Below are 20342 nucleotides of genomic sequence, written 5' to 3'. Positions count from 1 at the left end.
TTATTTTTATATCATTTTTATATTTAATTATGTGTTCCAGACATAATTTATTTTGAATTGAAATTGTGTCATTATTATTAAGTGTTTTCGGTGTCAGAGTTAAATGAGTGTACTTGGTTTCATTGATTTAAATTTGCTACAATGAGGTCATATAAGATAGCTGTAGTAGTTCAGTGTCATTTAAGGCATATTGATGATATTTTCTTATCCAAAATTGATTTGGATATGTTTTGTGATTGGTTGAGTCTTGTTTATAGGCTTGTTTTGAATTGGGTTTGTATGTCATCATCATTAAGTACTTTTGGTGTCATTGTGAGTTAAACATTGTGTTGTTATCTATTAACCAACTTTTTTTATTACATACAGCCAAAATGATAATGAAAAAAAGTTGTTGAGACAAACATCTCAAAAAAGGAGGCACCATAATATGATGTAAGCATATATACGTTAAAACAACTATATTTTTATTGGATAAATATATATAACATAATTTTCAATTCTTTATAGAAAACTCATGATTTACGGTGCTCTACAAGAATAATATCTGAGACAGTAAAATGAGTGAAGAGAAGAAAGGTCTTGTGGATGAAATGGGATTTAGTGCTCTGACACAGCTTTTGAAGAAACTAGCTCATGACTTCGATTTATATAGAAGCTGCCTAGCACGCGTTATGTATCGACCCAACTCCTAGTATGTCAATATCACACCAGAAGCTAAGCGTCACTAAATTGGTACCCGGGCTAAATTGAGAGACTAAATTGAAAATTGTACTAAGCTGAAATGCCACCAAAAAAGATGCCAAAAGATGTCCCCATAGCCGGAATCATATAACGCCGTTCGACAGACCTTAGTGTGGCTTGCCTACGGCCACATAGCTCCCCGAGGAAGGTAACTCCTCGTCCTCCAGATACTCCTCTTGGTCCTCCTCCTCTGAGTCCTCTGGAACAGCTACTCCACTAGAAGAACTACTGCTCCCATTTTTGCCACCCAAGATAGGTTTGTTGGCGTAAATTAGAGCCAAAGCCTTGCCCAGTGGTCCAAACTAAGCCTGCAAGTGCTCTACTAAGGAGTGTGGTGCCTGTGGTGCCGGAAGTATGATCACATTTGGAGGTGGATTAGATATGTACGCCTCATCTGCGTCAGGCTTAGGAGCCGCCTAATTGAAAGCTTGAGTTGGGATAGGTGGTCTGGGAAAAGGATAACCTAGTGCATCAGGGAGAAGTCAAGAGAAAGAGAAATCATAGACATGTCCGGATTGAAGTCCGGGCTGTCCAACGGGTGCAAGAAAGGTCTGTCGCATAGTACATATAAATGAATACGAGGTTTCCCGCAATAAACATCATAACTCCCGAAGGTCGGGTTCTCATATATAAATAGATGCCCCACATCATAAAAGAGAACTCCCATCTCCATCTGAAGGGAAGAATTGGGTATAAGAACTTGGGGTTTTCTCTTCTATGAGGTGGGACATCCGTTTATATATGAGGACCCGACCTTCGATAGTTATTATGTTTATTGCAGAAAACCTCGTATTCGTTTATATGTACTATGTTACAGACCCTTCTTGCACTTGTTGGACAGCCCTGACTTCGATCCGGACATGTTGTATGTTTTCCCTCTCTCTTGGCTTCACCCTGACGCGCTAGGCTATTCTATCCCAAGACCTTTCAATTAGTCAGCTTTTGAGTCTGATGCAGATGAGGCGTACATACCTAATCCACATCCAGACATGATCATACCTCTAGTACCATAGGCACCACTCTCCCTAGCAGAGCAGTTGCAGGTGCAATTTGGACCACTGGGAGAGGCTTTGGTTCTAGTCTACACCAACGGACTCAGATGAGGAGGAGTTACCTTCCTCGAGGAGCGATGCTTTCGTAAGCAGGCCACACGGAGGTCTGCCAAATGGCGATATATGATTCCGGCTAGGGGGACATATATTGACATCTTTTTGGTGGCATTCCAGCTTACTACAATTTTTAGTTTAATCTCTCACTTTTGTTAGCACATAGAGAGATTATGAGGGTTTAAAAGTACCAGGCTAGTTCAGGTACCAGTTTAGCGGCTTATTATATGGGCCAGGGTCTGGGAATGTCTTATGTTTATATATGTACATATTTATCATATGGGATGTAAATTGGTTGGGTCTATAAACACTTTACTAATGACTATATCTCTCTTGGATGTATGACACGAGGTTTATATATTATGTTATTTTATTTATGCTTCTGATATTAATTATTCATGTATAGCTTGCAATGCTAAATCGATAAATATCTCCAAAACAAAAAATTTATCCCGTATAAATAACGACGTTTTAATAATGAATTAGACTCATATAATAAACAATAGTTAATAATTAGGAAGGCAAGTTAATAACTCTTAGCTTCTTGTGTAATCATGTAGAAGTTGGGTCGTTACACGTTATGGGAAAATCAAGATCACCCCTGTCAAGATAAGGGATGCACTTGGTTCAAATGCAATTGATAAAATTTTCATTTCTAATCTATTCTATCAATAAAATTTTGGTATTATTTTGATATTACTAACCTATTTCGATGCTATTTGAGGGGATTATTTTTCGAAATAATCATCTATAAAAATATCAATGAGGAGCAACAGATTGTCGAAGGTTCTTCTTTGTCATTCTTGACAAAATTTTAGCTGAAAATGAGTGTGGATAGAGATGAAAATCAATTAAAATTCAAGAGAATATTCATTCTCTTCATCCATAAGTGCTTCTTGTTACCAACAACAACAAGCAAAATTTTTTGGTTCACATGCCAACAATTCATAACGGGAATTGAATTGAGCTACTCATGTGCTCAACTTCCTTTTTTGATAGGTGTCTGTTTATGCTGATGATTATATACTTTCATGAATCCAAATTTATTAATACACCAACGGATACAGCATCTGGACCATTTGGATTGTAAATTGGACAAGGGAGAGGCTGGTTCAGAGGATTGAACGCGAGACAAAGGATGAAACGGTAACCTAAAAGAAATAATTTCTTTAAAATTTTGGTGTCACTATTTGTAAAATATTGTCATATTGATGTTTTAAACTGAATATGCTAATTAAATAACTTTCTATTTTAGAACTTCATAAAAAGATTAGAGCTGAGACAAGGAAAAGAAGAAGGATAAAAAAAGGAAAAAAATCAAGAAAAAAAGAAACATGTTATAGTCGATTCATATTCAAAAACACAAATTGATTCTTACTATGAGTAAGATTGAGAAACTATTTATTTATTTAAAAATATATTTTATTTTTTTATCAAAATTTTTTCTGTGTATCATCAAAAGAGAAGAAATCCATGAAAAACTAAAAAAAAATCTGGAAAGAAGGATGAAGAAAACAAATGATAAGCCTACAGAGTAATTATTATTTTTTAGTGTCATTTTTTAAATGTTTATTATATTTATTTGCCTGATATTTTTCTGTTGGTCTAATATGCAAGCTAAAAAGAAAGATGTTCCAAAAAGACAACAACGCAGAGAAAAAGAACGGTTGTACAACCTGAACAACCAAAAAGTAGTTAAGACTCAACAAAAGCTTGTCGTAATTGTTTAGAAACATAAGATTCGATATCTTATATTGTTTTATTTTTTTCTTGTTTGCTAAAATCTTCTAAAAGCTGTTGTAATTTCTCTAATTTCACTTAATAATGTTTATTTTGTCCCTAAAATACAAACCGTCAATTTGTTGAACAAAAATGATACGGTGTTTTAAACACACAGGGGTATGTAAATACACCAAGTAATCCCATGTAATTTCTTTTACCATTTCTTTATTTCTTAAATATAAAGCTACTGTACTATCCTAGATGTAGCGTGTGTGCTTCTAATAAGAACATTTTAATTGATGATTATAATTTCATATCTTTGTCTTTTAGAAAAAAAAAACACACACACAACAAATTCCTGTAAATTTTTTTTCAAGAAAAAATAGCACAAAAAGAGGAAAAAAAAGAATTTATAGCCTGCAATCTTGTAAGTTCTCATATAACAAAATTTATGTTCTGATTCAATAGTTGTGGTGCTGTGTTAACATAATTTCGGTACTTTTCAAGTTAAAGGTACGAGAAGAGAGATGGGAGGAAGCCAATTCTATTAAGAAAGATGTCTTAGTTAAATAGTGGAGAAAGAAAATAGCCCTGCTACCAGGGGTAGAGCTTAGCTTCGGCAATGGGGTCACGGTCCCCTCAAAATTTTTATAAAAGAATTAGTAGTACTATTAAAAGAGAACAAATGTAGCTCAATTGGCTTAAGTCTTAAATTTTTATATTAGATTTGTAGGATCAACTCCCGCTTTTCGCATTTATTCAATCATTTTTAATTTTAAACATTAACATCTTGAATTTGGATTTCAATAAGTTTTCACAAATTAAAGTTCATATTGGCTTATTCATATAAATTAAAATCTCATTCTCATTATCATTTATTATTATCATTATCAACAAAATTTTACAATTTTAATGTTCGAATTAGTTGTGATAAAATTAATTTCTTTTATCTATATAGTTATTTATTTTACAATAACATCTTGAACTTGAGTTTCAATAAATTTTTATAAATTAAAGGTCTTATGGACTTATTTATACAAATTAAAATCTCATTCTCATTATTATTTATTATTATCATTATCAACTAAATTTTATAATTTTAATAATAAAATTATTTGTAGTAAAAATAATTTCTTTTATCTATATAGTTATTTATTTTACAATTTTAATTTTAAAAATTTTAAAGTATTTTATAATATCTGACTTAATGATACTTTCAATTTAAGTCTTGCTTACTGATATAAAAAAAATGTTTCTAATAATTGGCACCGAATTTCATTTAGTATCCCACCTAAATATTTTTGTTAAGACACACAAATCCAAAATTTATACCTTTATTACAATGAATTTTTGAATTAGTACTACACAACTTTATTGTCATTTAGATCATATTGATATATTTTTTAGAAAAAATTATTGTCTTTTGTATGAAAAGTCCAACTATTAATTTTAGGAGTGAAACAGAGGTGGTGTGGTATTACGACCTCTAAAATAAAATATATCTACATATATATAATATAATCAAAAGAATATAATATTCGAGGAGTCTTGAAGGTTGGTTAAGCAAAAACATGAAAAATAAAAGCGCAACGCTCAAGGTAACGATTGCTTGCGTACGAAGAAAGTAGATATAAATATATATAAAATAAGAGTAGAGAGTCAAGGATACAAAATATTCAAGCCCCAGACTCAACCTGCAAAGTTAAGGCTGGCCGGAGAATATCATATACATACATATACAATTTGAGTCCCAAAATACCCTAGTTCTCCATCAAAAGCCTCAACGAGGTGCAAGAGCTAAACAAAATAAGAAGTCTAAAAAAATAGCTAAACTCCGTTGTGATCGGAACTCCAGATGCTTAGCGAAATACCTCTCGACCTGCATCTGAAAATAACAACATATGTATGGGGTGAGAACCGGAGGTTCTCAACATGGTGATGGTGCATACATATATAAGATATAAGGTCCCGAAAAATCCAAAGGCAATCTAAGAACTCCGACACTCAGATTTAAATATTAATGTTTATAAATTGAAAACCATAAATAGGGTAGGCTATCTAAGGTTCTTAAGTCTAACTCAATTCTACTTTCTAACTTAGGCCCTGATTTTCCACTTTCCTCCAATCCTCTGAAACTCCGGTGCACAGACAAGCAATACAGACAAAGCAAACACAAGTAGGATACAGATACAGCAAGTAGCAATATAGCAGGTAAGCATAATAATCACATAGGCACGTCCAATTAATGTACAATCAAACAAAGCACACATATGCATATGATGTATGTCTATCCTACTAGCCATGAGCTCACGTGTCGATTAAATCGCCAGAACCTAACATATCCGGTAGCTAACCCAGATATTGTCTCTAGGTTGCGCATCCCCAAGGAGAACTTTAATGAAAGAGAGTGCCTTTCCACCTTCTCCAGGAGGTATCACGAAGGAGTATGTCTTTTCACATCAAAAGAATGTGCCTTTCCACTTTGCAACCAGATAAAAACGTGGGGAAAAACAAAACGATAGAGTGTGTTTTTTCACCTTCCCCACACACATCCAACTCGACAAGTGAGGGAATCCTTCATCCTCAACTTGCCAAAACCGTGAGCAGGACAGAAGCACCGTCCTCATAACACTAATCATAAATCTCATTCCATTCCCAATCATGGGTTAAACCTCATCATTCTCAGTTCTGTCATCCTTCATATTATCATCAGTATTTTCACACTTTCCAATCATAACTCACTATTTCACAAACTTTCTTCACTTCCAAGTTACCTCCTCTTTCTAGTTCAACCCCCTTTACTATCATTACAACTCAATTCTAGGATTTTAGAGAGTAAAAATAGAGGTTTAGAGGTTCAAAATCATGTTTAAATCACAAAACTCAAGTTGTTGAAAAACAAGATCCTGCGTACGCGAACCATATCCCGCGTACGCGGAAGGATGATTTTCCCCAACTCGCGTACGCAACCTCTGCTCGCGTACACGAGTACTCTAGACAGAGGCAAATGGTCGCGTAAGCAACCGTGTTTCTGCATAAGCGACTGCCTCATTTACGGATGCCGTGTACGCGGTCCTTGTCAGTGTACGCAAGTGCATTGGTCCGTGTACACAAGTGCATTGGACAGAGGCCGTGTAGGCAGCCATATGTGCGTGTATGCACCCCCTTCATTTTTCTTAAAAAGCTGCTAATAATGCAGAATTCACATTTTTTACATCCAACTTTCTACGCGCATAACTTTTTCGTTAAAAATCGTTTTTATCCGTTCTTCCAATGGTGTAAACTTCACGGATTCAATTTTCAATTGAAATAAATTTAGAAAAGTTTGAGGGTCCGGAAGCCAAGTTATGACCCGCCAAAGTTCGATAAAAAATCAAATTTTTTCCTCAAAAACACCAACCTCTATTTTTACCAAATTTTCATTTTCAAACCAAACTACTATCAACCAAAACACTCATAATCAATACCAAATGCTTGTCAATATTTAATCAATCTAACCCATTTAAACTATTAAATTTTCAATTACTTAACTCATTCAAGATTCTCAATTTAATATACTTCAAGTCAATACTCATCAATAATTAACACAATAACATTTCTACATATACCAACTCATACTCATTCAACCAATTCATACTCATACCTAACCAATTCTCATTTACTCCATGAACCATCAATACACAAATTCATGAATTTCAACCTTAAGAATTCATAATCAACATAATCTCATACTCAGTCATTAAAGTATCATCATTAAATCACCAATCATCAACCCATTTCAAGACAACTCAATATTTTTGTTAAGGTTACTAACTCATAACATACATACATGCTTCAACCTATCTTGTGGTCATCTAGCCTAAGTTTTCACAAGATATTATATATTACATACGAGAAACAAAAATCATACCTTGGCCGATTTCTCCCTACACCAAAGACACCTCAAATAAGCAAGATCTCAAGATTCACCACCAAAATTTAGCAACCAAAGCACAACCCAACCTTCCAATATGCTCCAAATCACATATACACACTGCCTAATTCATACCATTACACATACACACACAAATTCAATACCCAACCACATATAACCAAGGAATTCACTAGGGTTCAAGAGCTCTTACCTTATACTTGCCTTAGTTTAACAAAAAACCCGCTAATTCTTCAAGCTAATTGGACCCTAGAACATCAAAGAATAAAAAATCTCAACACCCACAATCTTGAAATTTCAAAAATTGGGAGAAGAGAGGCTGAGGATGAAAACGTAATTTTCTTACCAAATTGAGTACTGGGCTTTGTAGAGCTCGACGCGGTGGATGTGGGACTGCAAACGGTGCGGCGATCGGAGCTCTCAATTAAAAGTTATTTGAGATTAAAATCAAGTCTAGGTTTTTTATTTTTCCCCTTTGTGTGTGTGCAGTGTGAAAGTGAAAGAATGAGGGGAAGAGAGCTGAATTCATTTCCGTAAGTTGTTATTGGGTTAGACCTTGGGCCTGGTTTGGATCCAGTTCAATCGGTTTGACTCGTTCGATCGAATTTTGGGCCAAAATCTTTGACATTATTGTTAAAATTTATGTTTTAATTATCTCTACCTCATTTGACTATAAAATTTAACTTTCTAATTTCTTTAAATAATAATTTATTTATTTCATACTTATTTATTAATTTCGCAGATTTTACAACATATGCTTATGGTTCAAAAACAAAGTTTGAGTAAAGCGCTGATTATGTGAGTTTTCTAATTTACGTTCCTATTCTAATGAATGTGCATATTTCATTTAGTGTTGTTGAGTTAATGATATTTTGAATTGAAGTATTACTCATGGACACTGAAATGTGTTTAGTATCGCACCTATATTTACTCAATATTAAGTTCTTTATTGTTTGCCTTCGTTGGAGTGTCACTTCAAGCAATTGATCTTCCAAAACATCATCAACAAGAACGAATACAAGTAGAAAACTCTACCTTCAGTCCTCCACAACCTCAACAACAAGCTCATAAGGAATCTCTGCTAAAAGAATATCAGCAAGAAGAACCTCTTAATGTGAAAGTTCTACTTAATTTTTTTTACTAATTTCGGTGCTATTCCATGAATTGTTCTTTACTATATTGCTTCATATTATTATTGAGTTATTTTAAATAATTTTCTGTGTCATCCTGCATTTCTCCACAAGATCAACATGTAAAAGCTGCATTATTGATGGTTGCTAACACTGCACTGGATATTGACTTTTCTGCATTGGCATTTGACTTTGGCACGAGTGATTCAAGCCCTGAACCTACCATTACCCAAGAGGATGTGCCACCAGCCAACATGGAAAAATCACAAAAACCTAAAACCCAAGAGAGACCATCGTTATTTAAAGAGATGAAAATTTTGGTTAAAGTGTTGGATGCTAGGTTGCAGCAGCATTGGACTATGCTAAGAAAACAAATCCACAACAAAATTAGAAGATGTAAAACCAAGCTTAAGCTTCATTCATAAGTTCAACACTCTGGTAAAAGAAAAGAAAATAACAGAGGAGCAAAAGAAAAAGTGCTACCATTAGGCCATACATTCCAAGAATAACAAAGATAGGGAGAGCAATGAGTGAGAAACCATATTTGTTTTGAACCATGAAGCTCAATTAGCGAGAGCTAGATTTTACTTCATGTCTTTGAAACAAAGAATATGTAGATAATGTAGTAAGTTCTTGTGCTATAACATTAACAATTTTTTTATGAGTTCTTGTGCTATATATATAAAAGATTTGGGTCCTTTGTTTTCATAGATGGTCTCTGCAACGTGTCAAGTTCTCAACAACAATAAATGTAAAAGATTTGAGGAGTTGTATACTATATCCTATTGGATATTGTGGTAAGCTTTACAATTGTTAAAGTTTATCTTTGATTTTGGTGCTTTTTGGATATATGTTGTGTGCTAACTTTGCTAATTTCGGTGCTATTCACATGTTTCAGAATAACATGTTGATGAAGCACGAGCATAACTACATTGATGAAGAAACTAAGGCCTTCAACATCAATGAATGTAAAGAGTACCTACCTTTTTTGGACAAAAAAAGCTAGCATCTCATCCATTTTTAAGTTTTAATTTCTGAAATATTTTACATAATTATTTTATTCGGTGTCATTTTGAATAAAATATTGTACTATTTGCCCCAACTGCAGCTATTTACCCCAGTTTGCCATGAAGACCACCGATGGCTGTGGATTGCGAATATTCAAAAGAAAAGGTTTCATGTTCTTGACCCTATTCATAAAACATGTCCCTCTGACGAAAGAAAAAAAAACTTAATAAATTGTTGTAAGTTATTTACACAATACGTATTTCTATTTTCATTGTGAATTCTCTAGTGTTAATGTTTCTTATATTTGCCTTTTTCTGTTTTTCAAAACTTGATTATATCACAAGTGAAAGTGTATGCTAGAACATCACCTTTAATAGACAATGAATAGGGTACTAAAGCACCATACATTTTAATCAGTGGATAGCAAACAAAGTATGCATCTTTCTATTATTCTTTGCTATTACGGTGTTATTTAATATATTTTACTATGCTTTTCTCTTACTGTGCTATTAAACATTTTTTACTATGTTATTAACTTTTTGTTTATTAGCTACGATTTCAAAATATATGTCATGAAATGGGTGGAGATGATTAACTTGAAAAGATTAACAAAGAAAAACACACATAGAAGAATTGGAAAAAAGTAAGTATCACTAAACATAGTTGATTCTCTACTTCTAAATTAACACAGATTAGTAACTTTCTTTCAATTGTAGGATGAAGTTGATCATTACAGATAAGAATATGCTTCACTAGTTCTCTTTGACGAAATGAATAAATTGAGAGATCAAGTCATTTCATAATCTGAACCCATAAGACTCTCTAAGCCGTTTGCTACACTATTAAGCCCTTTCTATAGATTTTCATTAGGAGATATAGAAGGTACAAAGATTGAATATTGTAAAATTTTAATACTGTTAAGAATTTTTAGTATTTTCAATTGAATATTAAATTTTTTGGATACCGTTTAGTTAAAACAAACACATCTTTTGCCTCTTTGTAAATATTCATTGCTTTTGATAATCTCTTTTGTCATATTAGACTTCAATAAAAGTATCTGCACTGCATTACAATCCACTATTTATTTTAATAAATCTAGGTTCACACTTATTAGATTGAATATATTGAAAAAATAACAACAGCACTGAAATTTGTAAATATTGTCACCTAAAACAATTTACTACAACACAATTGCAAAAAGTAATTGAAAAAGAAAAAGTGACTATCGAAGAAACACCATAATACCGAAAATAATAAAACTCTGTCACTATAAATTGAACAACACAACACACAATTCAGAAAGCAAAGCTTATTCTCATTACAAAAGAAAAAAATTAAAGGAATAACACCGAAATTCTTCACGACAACACCGAGTGTCATTCAACTAAACACCAAAAATACTATCTTATTGCATTGAATCTCTGAATTGATAATTCATAATTTTTTCATGATAAAGGCTTAAATTGGTTGCATCATTGATCCAACATCTAAAATGTTCGACTGCCAAAAGTATAGCATATATTAGCACAAATATGTACAAACACAATTTTAGCTAATCAAAGCACATCAATTTTATCTCACTTAGAGCTTTCTTTTTCTTTTTCTTTGATGCATTTGCAATTTATTTTTTAGTATTTGATTTCAATCTATTTTTTGGATGTCCTCTTGTTCTCACACGTGGCGGGCTTTGAAGGGCATTAATCTCATCCAGGGAACCATCTTCATGTGATAAGAAATATTTTCTTTACTTTTGGCTTTATATTCTTGCATCTCAGCCATCAAATTATCATATGCGCGGTGCTAAATCACAATCAACTCCTCAAATTCTGATGCAAATTCACAAATATTTTGTGAGCGAAACACTAAATCATCAAATCTTCTACTTCTTAACTCCAATAAAGACTCATCATGTCTAATTTTGATATGTTTGTGTCTCCTCTTTACATTCTTACTCCAACATTCCAATACATATCTCGGTGCCACTTTATCTACTCGCTCAAAGCTTAACACTCCTCTCAAACAATGATAGCACAATATACCTCTTGACTTAAATAATAAGCACTGGAATTTTACTTCCCATGATATTGGATCATATGTAACCAAAAACTTATTGAATGTGGGTTTGAAACTTATTCTAAAACTTCATATACTATGAAACCTAGAGCGGACTCTGTTGATCTTGTGATACCCTAAACATCTCATGAGTATACACATACTGAAATTGAGCTTCTATTGATGATTTTGTTGAACAAAGTAAAATAGTATAAAAATTTGTAGCATCTGATTCTCTCTCTTTTCGCTTTTTACTTCCTAGGCAGTTATCATATTATTTCACAAATTGAATCAATGAGCTATTACGCGTAATAAACTTGTTAAAAAAGCATGCATGTTCTTACTCCTTTATGTGATTTTCATTGCAGCCCAAAAGTGGTGATCAAAATATACTAGAATCCATAAATGACGATCTTTAAAAAGCTCTAAAAAAAAGTATCAAAGGAGAAAATAAAAAACAATAGCACTAAAAGGTATATAGTTTCGCATCATTATTACAAAGCAAAAACACATAACATCTAAACACTAAAACTAACAACATGCATTAATTCTAATGAAGCAACCACAAAAATGTTACTTAAAAGCCACTTATTATCTCCAATACCATACTTCATAAGAAAATCATTCCAATTTCTATCAAATGTATTTTTTGAAAGAGTTTCAAATAGCATGACTCATCTCTTGTTCAATTTCTTCATGTCTCTTGTAACCATTTAATTTATGTGGAATCTTTTTCATAATATGCCAAATACACCACATATGAACTATTGTTGGCATACAAAGCTCAATATCCCTTTGCATCAATGCACATTCGGTAAGAATGCCTTTTGGAACTTTTCCTCCCATGTAACCAAGCCAACATTCAAATAACCATTTGAAAGATTGAATCTCTTCATTTTTTTTCCAAAGTACATCCAAGAAGTGTAGAATAACCATGGTGATTCACATCAACAAAAGAACCAAAAATCAAATTATACCTAAAGTCAACAACAAATAAACAAAATTAGATATGCACCGAAATATATTTCAAAAAGCACAACAACTATTTTCAATTAACATTAAAAATGTTTGAGATCAGCACAACAAATATCTGTTTGTATTATAAGTGGTATCAAATGAAATTTTGCCAAAATACTCAAAAGCACTCTGACTTTTTGCATCAGCCCAAAAAGTATTTTTAATTGAGTGATTAACCTCAGGTTCAATCTCATAAAAGAAGTTATGATTATTCTCTTTCAATCTCAATAAGTATTTTCTAAATACTTTGGCATCATCTTATTCAGAAACATTACAAATTTTTCTTGTAATGTAATTTCTAATATCTTTTTCAATAGAGCTTAATTCACCATGACCCCCAATTGTTACAATAAAGGATTGATATCTCTTACTTGGTCTAATACCAACTTCATCATCATTCTCAATTGTGCGACATACAAACATGCTTAGCTGGCTATGTTATTTAAGCATCTCTACTTGATTTGGACAATATGGTTGTAAATGAGTCAAAACAATCTTTGAAATAATCAAACACCAATATCCTTCAATATATGTACATAAATTCTTACAGCACTCCAGCTGAGGAGTTTGTCTTTTGAATAGGAGATATATTGGATTTGTATTTTTTCTCTCTATTACATGTAATCAGTTGATTCTTAATTTCATTTTTCTTCCTATTTAAGTTTCTTATTTTATTAGCAAAACCTACAAGTTTTGAATAATCATTATAGAATTTTTCAGCTTCTTTAAATATGTTGAAAGTCATGGCAACCTTTGGCACAAACTACTCATCAACATTACACAAAAATTGAAACAACACCAAAACTTTCTAAGCACAACACCATCTTAAACGGGCAACAACACCAAAATACTTATATTCATAATCAACGAATTTCATTAATTCATTGCTAAACGAAAATCACATAAAAGTAAAAATATAATAACTAATTCTATTTAGCATCGAATGTATAACATAAGAACTAATAATATCAACTACAAAGTCATATATCAAATTAATGACAACAAAATAAACAGCATAGAACTTAATTCTATTAAGCATCAAAGTATATTTTAAACAACCACAAAATTATCATGAAGTATAACATAAATAGATTAATTAAAAAAATAATTCAAAACTCCTCAATTCCATTGAAATTCAAATTCTTAATCCTGAACACTGATTTTCACAAAGAAAAATGTAATAACATTGAAATTATTCAACTTATATACAAAGTAATTACACGATGATCAATTACATCTGAACTGCATTTATTAAAAAAATAAATCAAACCTCGTTGATTTAAATTGATTCAGAACAATGATCTAATTCATTTTTATTCAACGGATCTAAACTTGCATCATACATTATTTTCAAAAATGAAAAAGCTATTTGAATTCTAATTTTACTGCTTGATTTAAAAAAAAAAACTAGAATCACCATGAAACAAATAAAAGTTTGAATGAAAAGGAACTCAGATCTAACAACATTGATTATAAAAGGAGAAATCTACAGAGAGAAAAAAAAGGAAAAATTCGCAAAGTACATAAAAAAATCGTCAAGAAGAAAACAAAAACAAAATGACAGAAAATATTTACGTTAAAATCAGTTATATATATTACATTTAGTTATAAAATCAGTTATATATTGCGTGGATGTAAAATAGGTTATAACAACTTGGTTGAATTTAGTTAAATAATTTTTTTAGTTGTAGAATTTTACACCTCCCACCCCACCTCTTTCTCTCTCTCACCCAGCGCATAACACCTCCCCCCACAATACCCTCACCCATCAGAAAATGAGAAAACCCTAATCTTCTCTTCGAATTCGAAGAACAGCCACCACCCATAATCCTCTCTTCTCCTTGAAGAATAGCCACTTCCCACCATTCCACTTCAGAGCTAAAACTCACCGCCGAACCCTTCTCTCCCTCGTCTCTCTCTCTCTTTGTCACCATCTCTGTCCGAGCTTTCTCTGTCGTTGCTCCTCGCCGTGGGTCGTCGCCGCTTCTCTACTCCTCACTGTGGGTCGTCGCCGCTTCTCTGCTCCTCGTCGTGGGTCGTTGCTGCTTCTCCCCTCCTCCCCGTGCGTCGTTTCTGCTTCTCCCCTCCTCTTCGTTTCTGCTTCTCCCCTTTCGCCAGCGTCGTTTCTGCTTCTCTGCTCCGCACCGTATCTCGCCGTCGTTGCTTCTGTTCGCGTGGAGTTTCTAGTCTCTGCTACAACCCTCTCAGGTCTCAAGTCTCTTCTTCTCTTCTCTGCTTCAAACTTTCAACCCTTTCAGGTCCCAAGTTTCAATCTCTAACTCTCCCTGATTCTATCTCCCTGACTCTATAACTTTGAAATTTGAAATTTATTCTAAACATGCATATGATGTATTATTGATGATTCTGCTGAATTTTGAGATATTAATGTTTTGAATTTTTATTTGAATTCAGTCCATTGATCTTGAATTAATTCTGCTGAGATTGATTTTTAAATCCAATATTTTATATTTATTTTGAGGAATTGTTGTTTTGCTGTTATTGATTCAAAATCAAAACATTGCCACAATTCTGCATTGAAATTACTATATGGCTTCATATGATTTGGTTGAGTATGATTCTTAGGTTGGGTATATGTTTTGGATGTTCTGAAGAGTGACTTGATTGATTTACAGAAGTTCACATATGGGGGAGTTAATTTTTTAAAAAATTTATTATATATTTAATTAAACCGGTTCAACTCCGGTTGAACTATTGAACCATTAAACCGATTACTTAACCGGTTCAATGACCGGTCCGGTTTTTGCAACCTTGGTTCCAACTTGGGTTCAGCTATGGGGATTACCAGAACAATGCAAAACAAGAAACCTGGGCAGCAAAGTAGGAGAAACACTTGGGAGCGTGTTAGAGACAGATCTGTTTTCAATAAGGGGTAAGGAGGACCGATCGCTGAAGATGAAAGTGATGCTGGACATCACAAAACCACTAAGAAGATCCATTAAAATTTCAGGCAATAATCAGAAAGTAATGGAGGTGAACCTGAAATACGAACGTATTGGTAACTTTTGTTATTATTGTGGTTTTATTGGTCATGAAGTGAGAAATTGCCAGCAGAATTTGGAGGATACGGCGGTTGGACAGTCAAAAGAGGAACAATGGGGTTCGTGGCTGAGAGCTGAACAAGTGGGAGGAAAATAGAAAATTCAAAGGAGAACCAAAACCCCAACAAACCTAAAAAGGAGGAGGAGAGGAGACAAATGTCAAGGAAGCCTACACCAGTAAATCTAATACGTGCATTTGCTAGCTTATCAGTTCAAGAAGGCAATTCACAAAATAGTGGAGTTGAGGTAGTTTCAAACCAGAAAACCAAATCCCAGAAGGGGGAGGAGAACAGGAGGAAGTGGGAGAGAGTGACCCAGGGCTGGAAAGAAGAAAACAGAACAAGGGAAGGGAGGAGAATTTGATAGAAGCTGCAAATTCTAACAGTTTATTCACCTTCAAAGTAACAAGCTGAAGTGAGGAGGGTAATGGAGGCAGCAAGCTGAAGTTGAAACAGTTAGCCCGAAGGAAACCAACCCTCAAATCGATCTCAGGATCCAAGATGAGCAATATGGGGTTGCAAGACATGACGAATAGGAAGAGACAGTGTCAAGTAGTGGATACATCAGCAAGCATGGGAGAAGGTGCCACCCAACATATGGCACCCAAAGAGGGATGAAGATGCTGATGTGGAACTGTCGAGGTTTGGGGAACCCCCTGACAGTTCACAACATCCAAGGGATCACAATATCCCATTCCCCCGAAGCATTGTTTCTATCTGAAACTAAAAAGAATGCTTTGACAGTGGAGAGGGTTGTTAGGAGGATAGGTTTTACAAATTGTTTTATGGTGGATCCGGTGGGTCAGGCAGGAGGCATGGCAGTCGCAAGGAAGGAAGGCATTAATTTGCAAGTTATTGAGCAAGAAAGTTTCTTTATTCACTTCAAGTATCACCATGTGGAATCTAATCAACAATGGGAGGCAATTGGGGTTTATTTAGCCACAGAAGAAACAAGAAGAAGAGAACAATTCAAAAGGATACTGCAAAGAGTTCAGATTGGGGACGAAAAGATGATTGTGATAGGGGACTTTAATGCAATCAGATTCCATCATGAAAATGAAGGTGGTCGAAACAAGGCAGAATCCTCAATTCAAGAATTTAATGACTTTATCAATGAGGATGAGTTGGTGGATATGGGCGTCGAAGGAGGAAAATTCACTTGGAGCAACCGTCAATTTGGAGGTAACCTGATACGGGAGAGGCTGGATAGGGTGCTAGTCACTAATGAGTGGAGAGTGGCTTGGCCGAATGTATTCATGATGCATTTAGATGGCATTGGGTCAGACCACAAACCTACTTTGTTAAGTGAAGATCAACAACAGAGGAGATTTAAAAGAAGATTCCGCTTCCAAGAAAGATGGTGTGAAAAGGAGGAGGTGGTAGCATTAATCAAGGAAGCATGGAAAATAGAATTATCTGGATCTACAATATTTAAGTTGGCTGGAAAGCTAAAAAACTGCAGGCATCGGCTGGTGGACTGGCAAAGGAACTCCCCCACTAACTCCCAAGTCCAAATTTCATACATTAAGCAAACGGCTGGTTACTGAATACGAAAAAGGAAGCCATGTTAATCCCACAGAGATTCGAATATTGGAAGCAGAACTTGAAGAGGCTGTGGAGGATGAGGAAAGTTATTGGAGAGAAAAATCCAGGGTTCAATGGCTGAATTGGGGAGATAGAAATACTAAATTCTTCAACTCGAAATTCAAATCAAGATCAAGGAGGAATAAGGTGTGTGTTATGGAGGATGAAGAAGGAAATTCAGCAACAGACTCGGATGGAATTGCTCAAATCGCAGAGGATTACTTTGTGAATCTTTTTGCCTCTAACAACCCGGCTTATCCGGAGGAGGAGATTCAACATGTGCCTCTGAAAATTGATGCAGCCACAAACAAAAGGTTGATTCAGCCAGTTTTGGATGTGGAAATCAAGTCAGCAGTTTTCTCTATCAATCCCTTTTCAGCTCCTGGGGATGACGGATTTACAGCTAAATTCTTTCAATACTTTTGGGGGACAATTAAGGATGATATTATCAGAGTGGTCCGAAGTTTTTTCTTTGGATGTAAAATTTTGAAAGCTTTTAATCACACTCATATCTACCTTATTCCCAAAGTTGATAATGCGAGCACTATGAAGCATATTCGGCCTATAAGTCTTAGTAGTGTTTTTTACAAAATTATCTCTAAGATTTTAGTACACCGAATGCAAACAGTCATGAATAGAGTGATTAGTGACCATCAAAGTGCTTTTGTTAAAGGGAGGCTGATTAGTGATAATGTTCTTATTGCTCACGAGTTTATGCATTTTCTGAAAAATAAGAGATATGGTGACTGTGACTTAGCTCTAAAGCTTGATATGAGTAAGGTTTATGATAGAGTCGAATGGTCTTTTGTTTGGGCGATGATGAAAAAGTTAGGTTTTTGCGATAAATGGCTGGAGTGGATAAAGGAATGTGTGCCGACGGTTTCTTACTCTGTTACTGTGGATGGTCAACCACATGGTTATTTTAAACCATGTAGAGGGTTGCGTCAAGGCGACCCTCTTTCTCCCTATCTATTTCTATTTTGTGCAGATGGTCTCTCCTATCTGCTCCACAGAGGAGAACAGAGACAGGATCTTTCTGGTTTGAGACTTAATCACAGATGCCCTAGAATTACCCATATATTTTTTGCAGATGATTCAATTTTATTTAGCAAAGCTACAGAAGGAGACTGTTGAGGCTTACTAAGTATCTTACAGACCTACGAGGGTATAAGTGGCCAAGTGGTTAATCTAGACAAGTCATCTATTTTCTTCAGCAAAAATACACCGCTTCAAACCCGAGACCAATTGTCTAATCTTCTTATGGTTCCACATGTTGGAAATCAAAATAAGTATTTGGGGTTACCGTTAGTTATTCAGAAGTCCAAGAGAGCTACTTTCAATTATATTAAAGACAAGGTCCGCCAAAAACTCCAACAATAGAAACGAGCTCTACTTTCTCCTAGCGGTCAAGAGATTTTGATAAAGGCAGTAGCTACAGCAATTCCCATCTATACTCTGAGTTATTTTCGATTGCCTGATACTTTATTAGAGGAGTTACAGCACATTATCTTACAATTTTGGTGGGGACAAAAAAATAGAGAGAGAAAGATGCAATGGATAAGTTGGCAGATTACATGTAGACCCAGAAACCAAAGAGGACTAAATTTCAAAGACCTAAAGGCTTTCAACCTTGCAATGCTTGCAAAACAAGGCTGGAGGCTACTTACTAAATCGAATTCTCTGCTTAATAAAGTCTACAGAAGCAAATACTACAAGTTCACAAATTTTCTGAGAGTAGAGACAGGGAATAACCCATCATGGGGCTGGAGGAGTGTCTTGGAAGGCAGAAAAGTCCTGAAAAAAGGACTGATCTAGAAAATTGGTAGGGGAAATATGGTGAACATTCATACAGATTCATGGGTCAATGACTACACTGCAATTATGCCTATTTTTAATCAAAACACTGATCGAATCCCTTAGTGGGTCTCAGAGCTAATTTTGCCTAACAAAACTTGGGACCAGGATAAAATAGCAAAATTTTTTCAACCAGAAATCACTGAAGCAATCATCAATACTCCTATCTGTGAATGAGATGATAAACTAACTTGGATGCGAACCAACAACGGCGGATATTCTGTAGCGTCAGGTTACCAAGTAGCATTCCTCTTCTACCACCCTCCAGCGGAGTTTCTCCCTGATCGATGCAAGCAACAAGAGCTTTGGATGAACATATGGAAGATGAAAAGTCAACCTAGAGTAAAAAATTTTATCTGGAAGATGGCTCATGAAGGCTTACCAGTTAACCAAAAGCTGCATTCCAGAATTGCTTCTTCTAACCCGATGTGTAGTCGCTGCCAAATGGAAGAAGAATCAGTGGGTCATTGCATTTTTGACTGCCTGGACTCAGTGGAAGCATGGAGGCTCGCGGAGCCTAAAGTTTCTGCACAACAAACGGAACCATGAAAGCGATGGTCAGAGATCATACAAGCAACCAGACTTAGAAGTCATAACTATTCAAGTGATATAGAGCTAGCAGGGAACCTGTGTTGGCAGATCTGGAAAGCAAGAAATGAATTGGTCTTCAATAAAGAACGGAGAACACCTTAGATGTGTGTTGAAGCGGCTCACCGATCCATACAGAGGAGATGAAGAAGATGAAGAAGATGAACTGGGTATGGTATTTTTTGTGAGAGAAGAGAACGAAACTTCTTCTAAAGAATTAGGAAAGTTACTTAATCAATGTAATTCAATTACATTCATAATCTTTGTTGGATCTTTTCCAAAATTGCCCCCTATATGTAGTCCCTAGTGGACCTTTCATTTCATTTTATTAATGAAATATTTTCTTTGAAAAAAAAAATAATTGCTCTCCAACACGGGTGACCATTTATATAGGAAATGAAATCAGTTGCGGTTCGGATAGAAAATCAATTAGGAGTGAAACAAATTTTTAATTAATTAATTAAAAAATAGATTTATTATAAAAAAATACAAAATAAAAAAAATTTACTATCTTAATTTTTTAAATATTAAAATAAAAAATAAAAAAGAAT

General features: G+C 34.5%; 2 long non-coding RNA genes across 3 annotated transcripts in view; both read left to right on the top strand.

Moving 5' to 3' along the window:
- The window catches only part of LOC110270464, a 6577-nt gene extending 4338 nt beyond the window's left edge, over positions 1-2239 (top strand). Inside the window, exons 3-4 of one of the 2 annotated variants that reach the window (XR_002360029.1) lie at positions 367-432; positions 508-2239. This is a non-coding gene — a long non-coding RNA (uncharacterized LOC110270464). The remainder of the gene's footprint in view (positions 1-366; positions 433-507) is intronic. The other variant, XR_002360028.1, reaches the window with a different exon arrangement.
- Positions 8822-10066, top strand: LOC110269855. The gene is made up of 3 exons (XR_002358610.1): positions 8822-9427; positions 9529-9598; positions 9739-10066. It is a non-coding gene; the product is annotated as an uncharacterized LOC110269855 (long non-coding RNA).

The sequence above is a fragment of the Arachis ipaensis genome, chromosome B03, assembly GCF_000816755.2.
Source record: "Arachis ipaensis cultivar K30076 chromosome B03, Araip1.1, whole genome shotgun sequence".
Taxonomy (NCBI): Eukaryota; Viridiplantae; Streptophyta; class Magnoliopsida; order Fabales; family Fabaceae; genus Arachis; species Arachis ipaensis.
The sequence above is the reverse complement of the archived record's forward strand: the minus strand, read 5'-3'. Positions and strand labels throughout refer to the sequence as shown.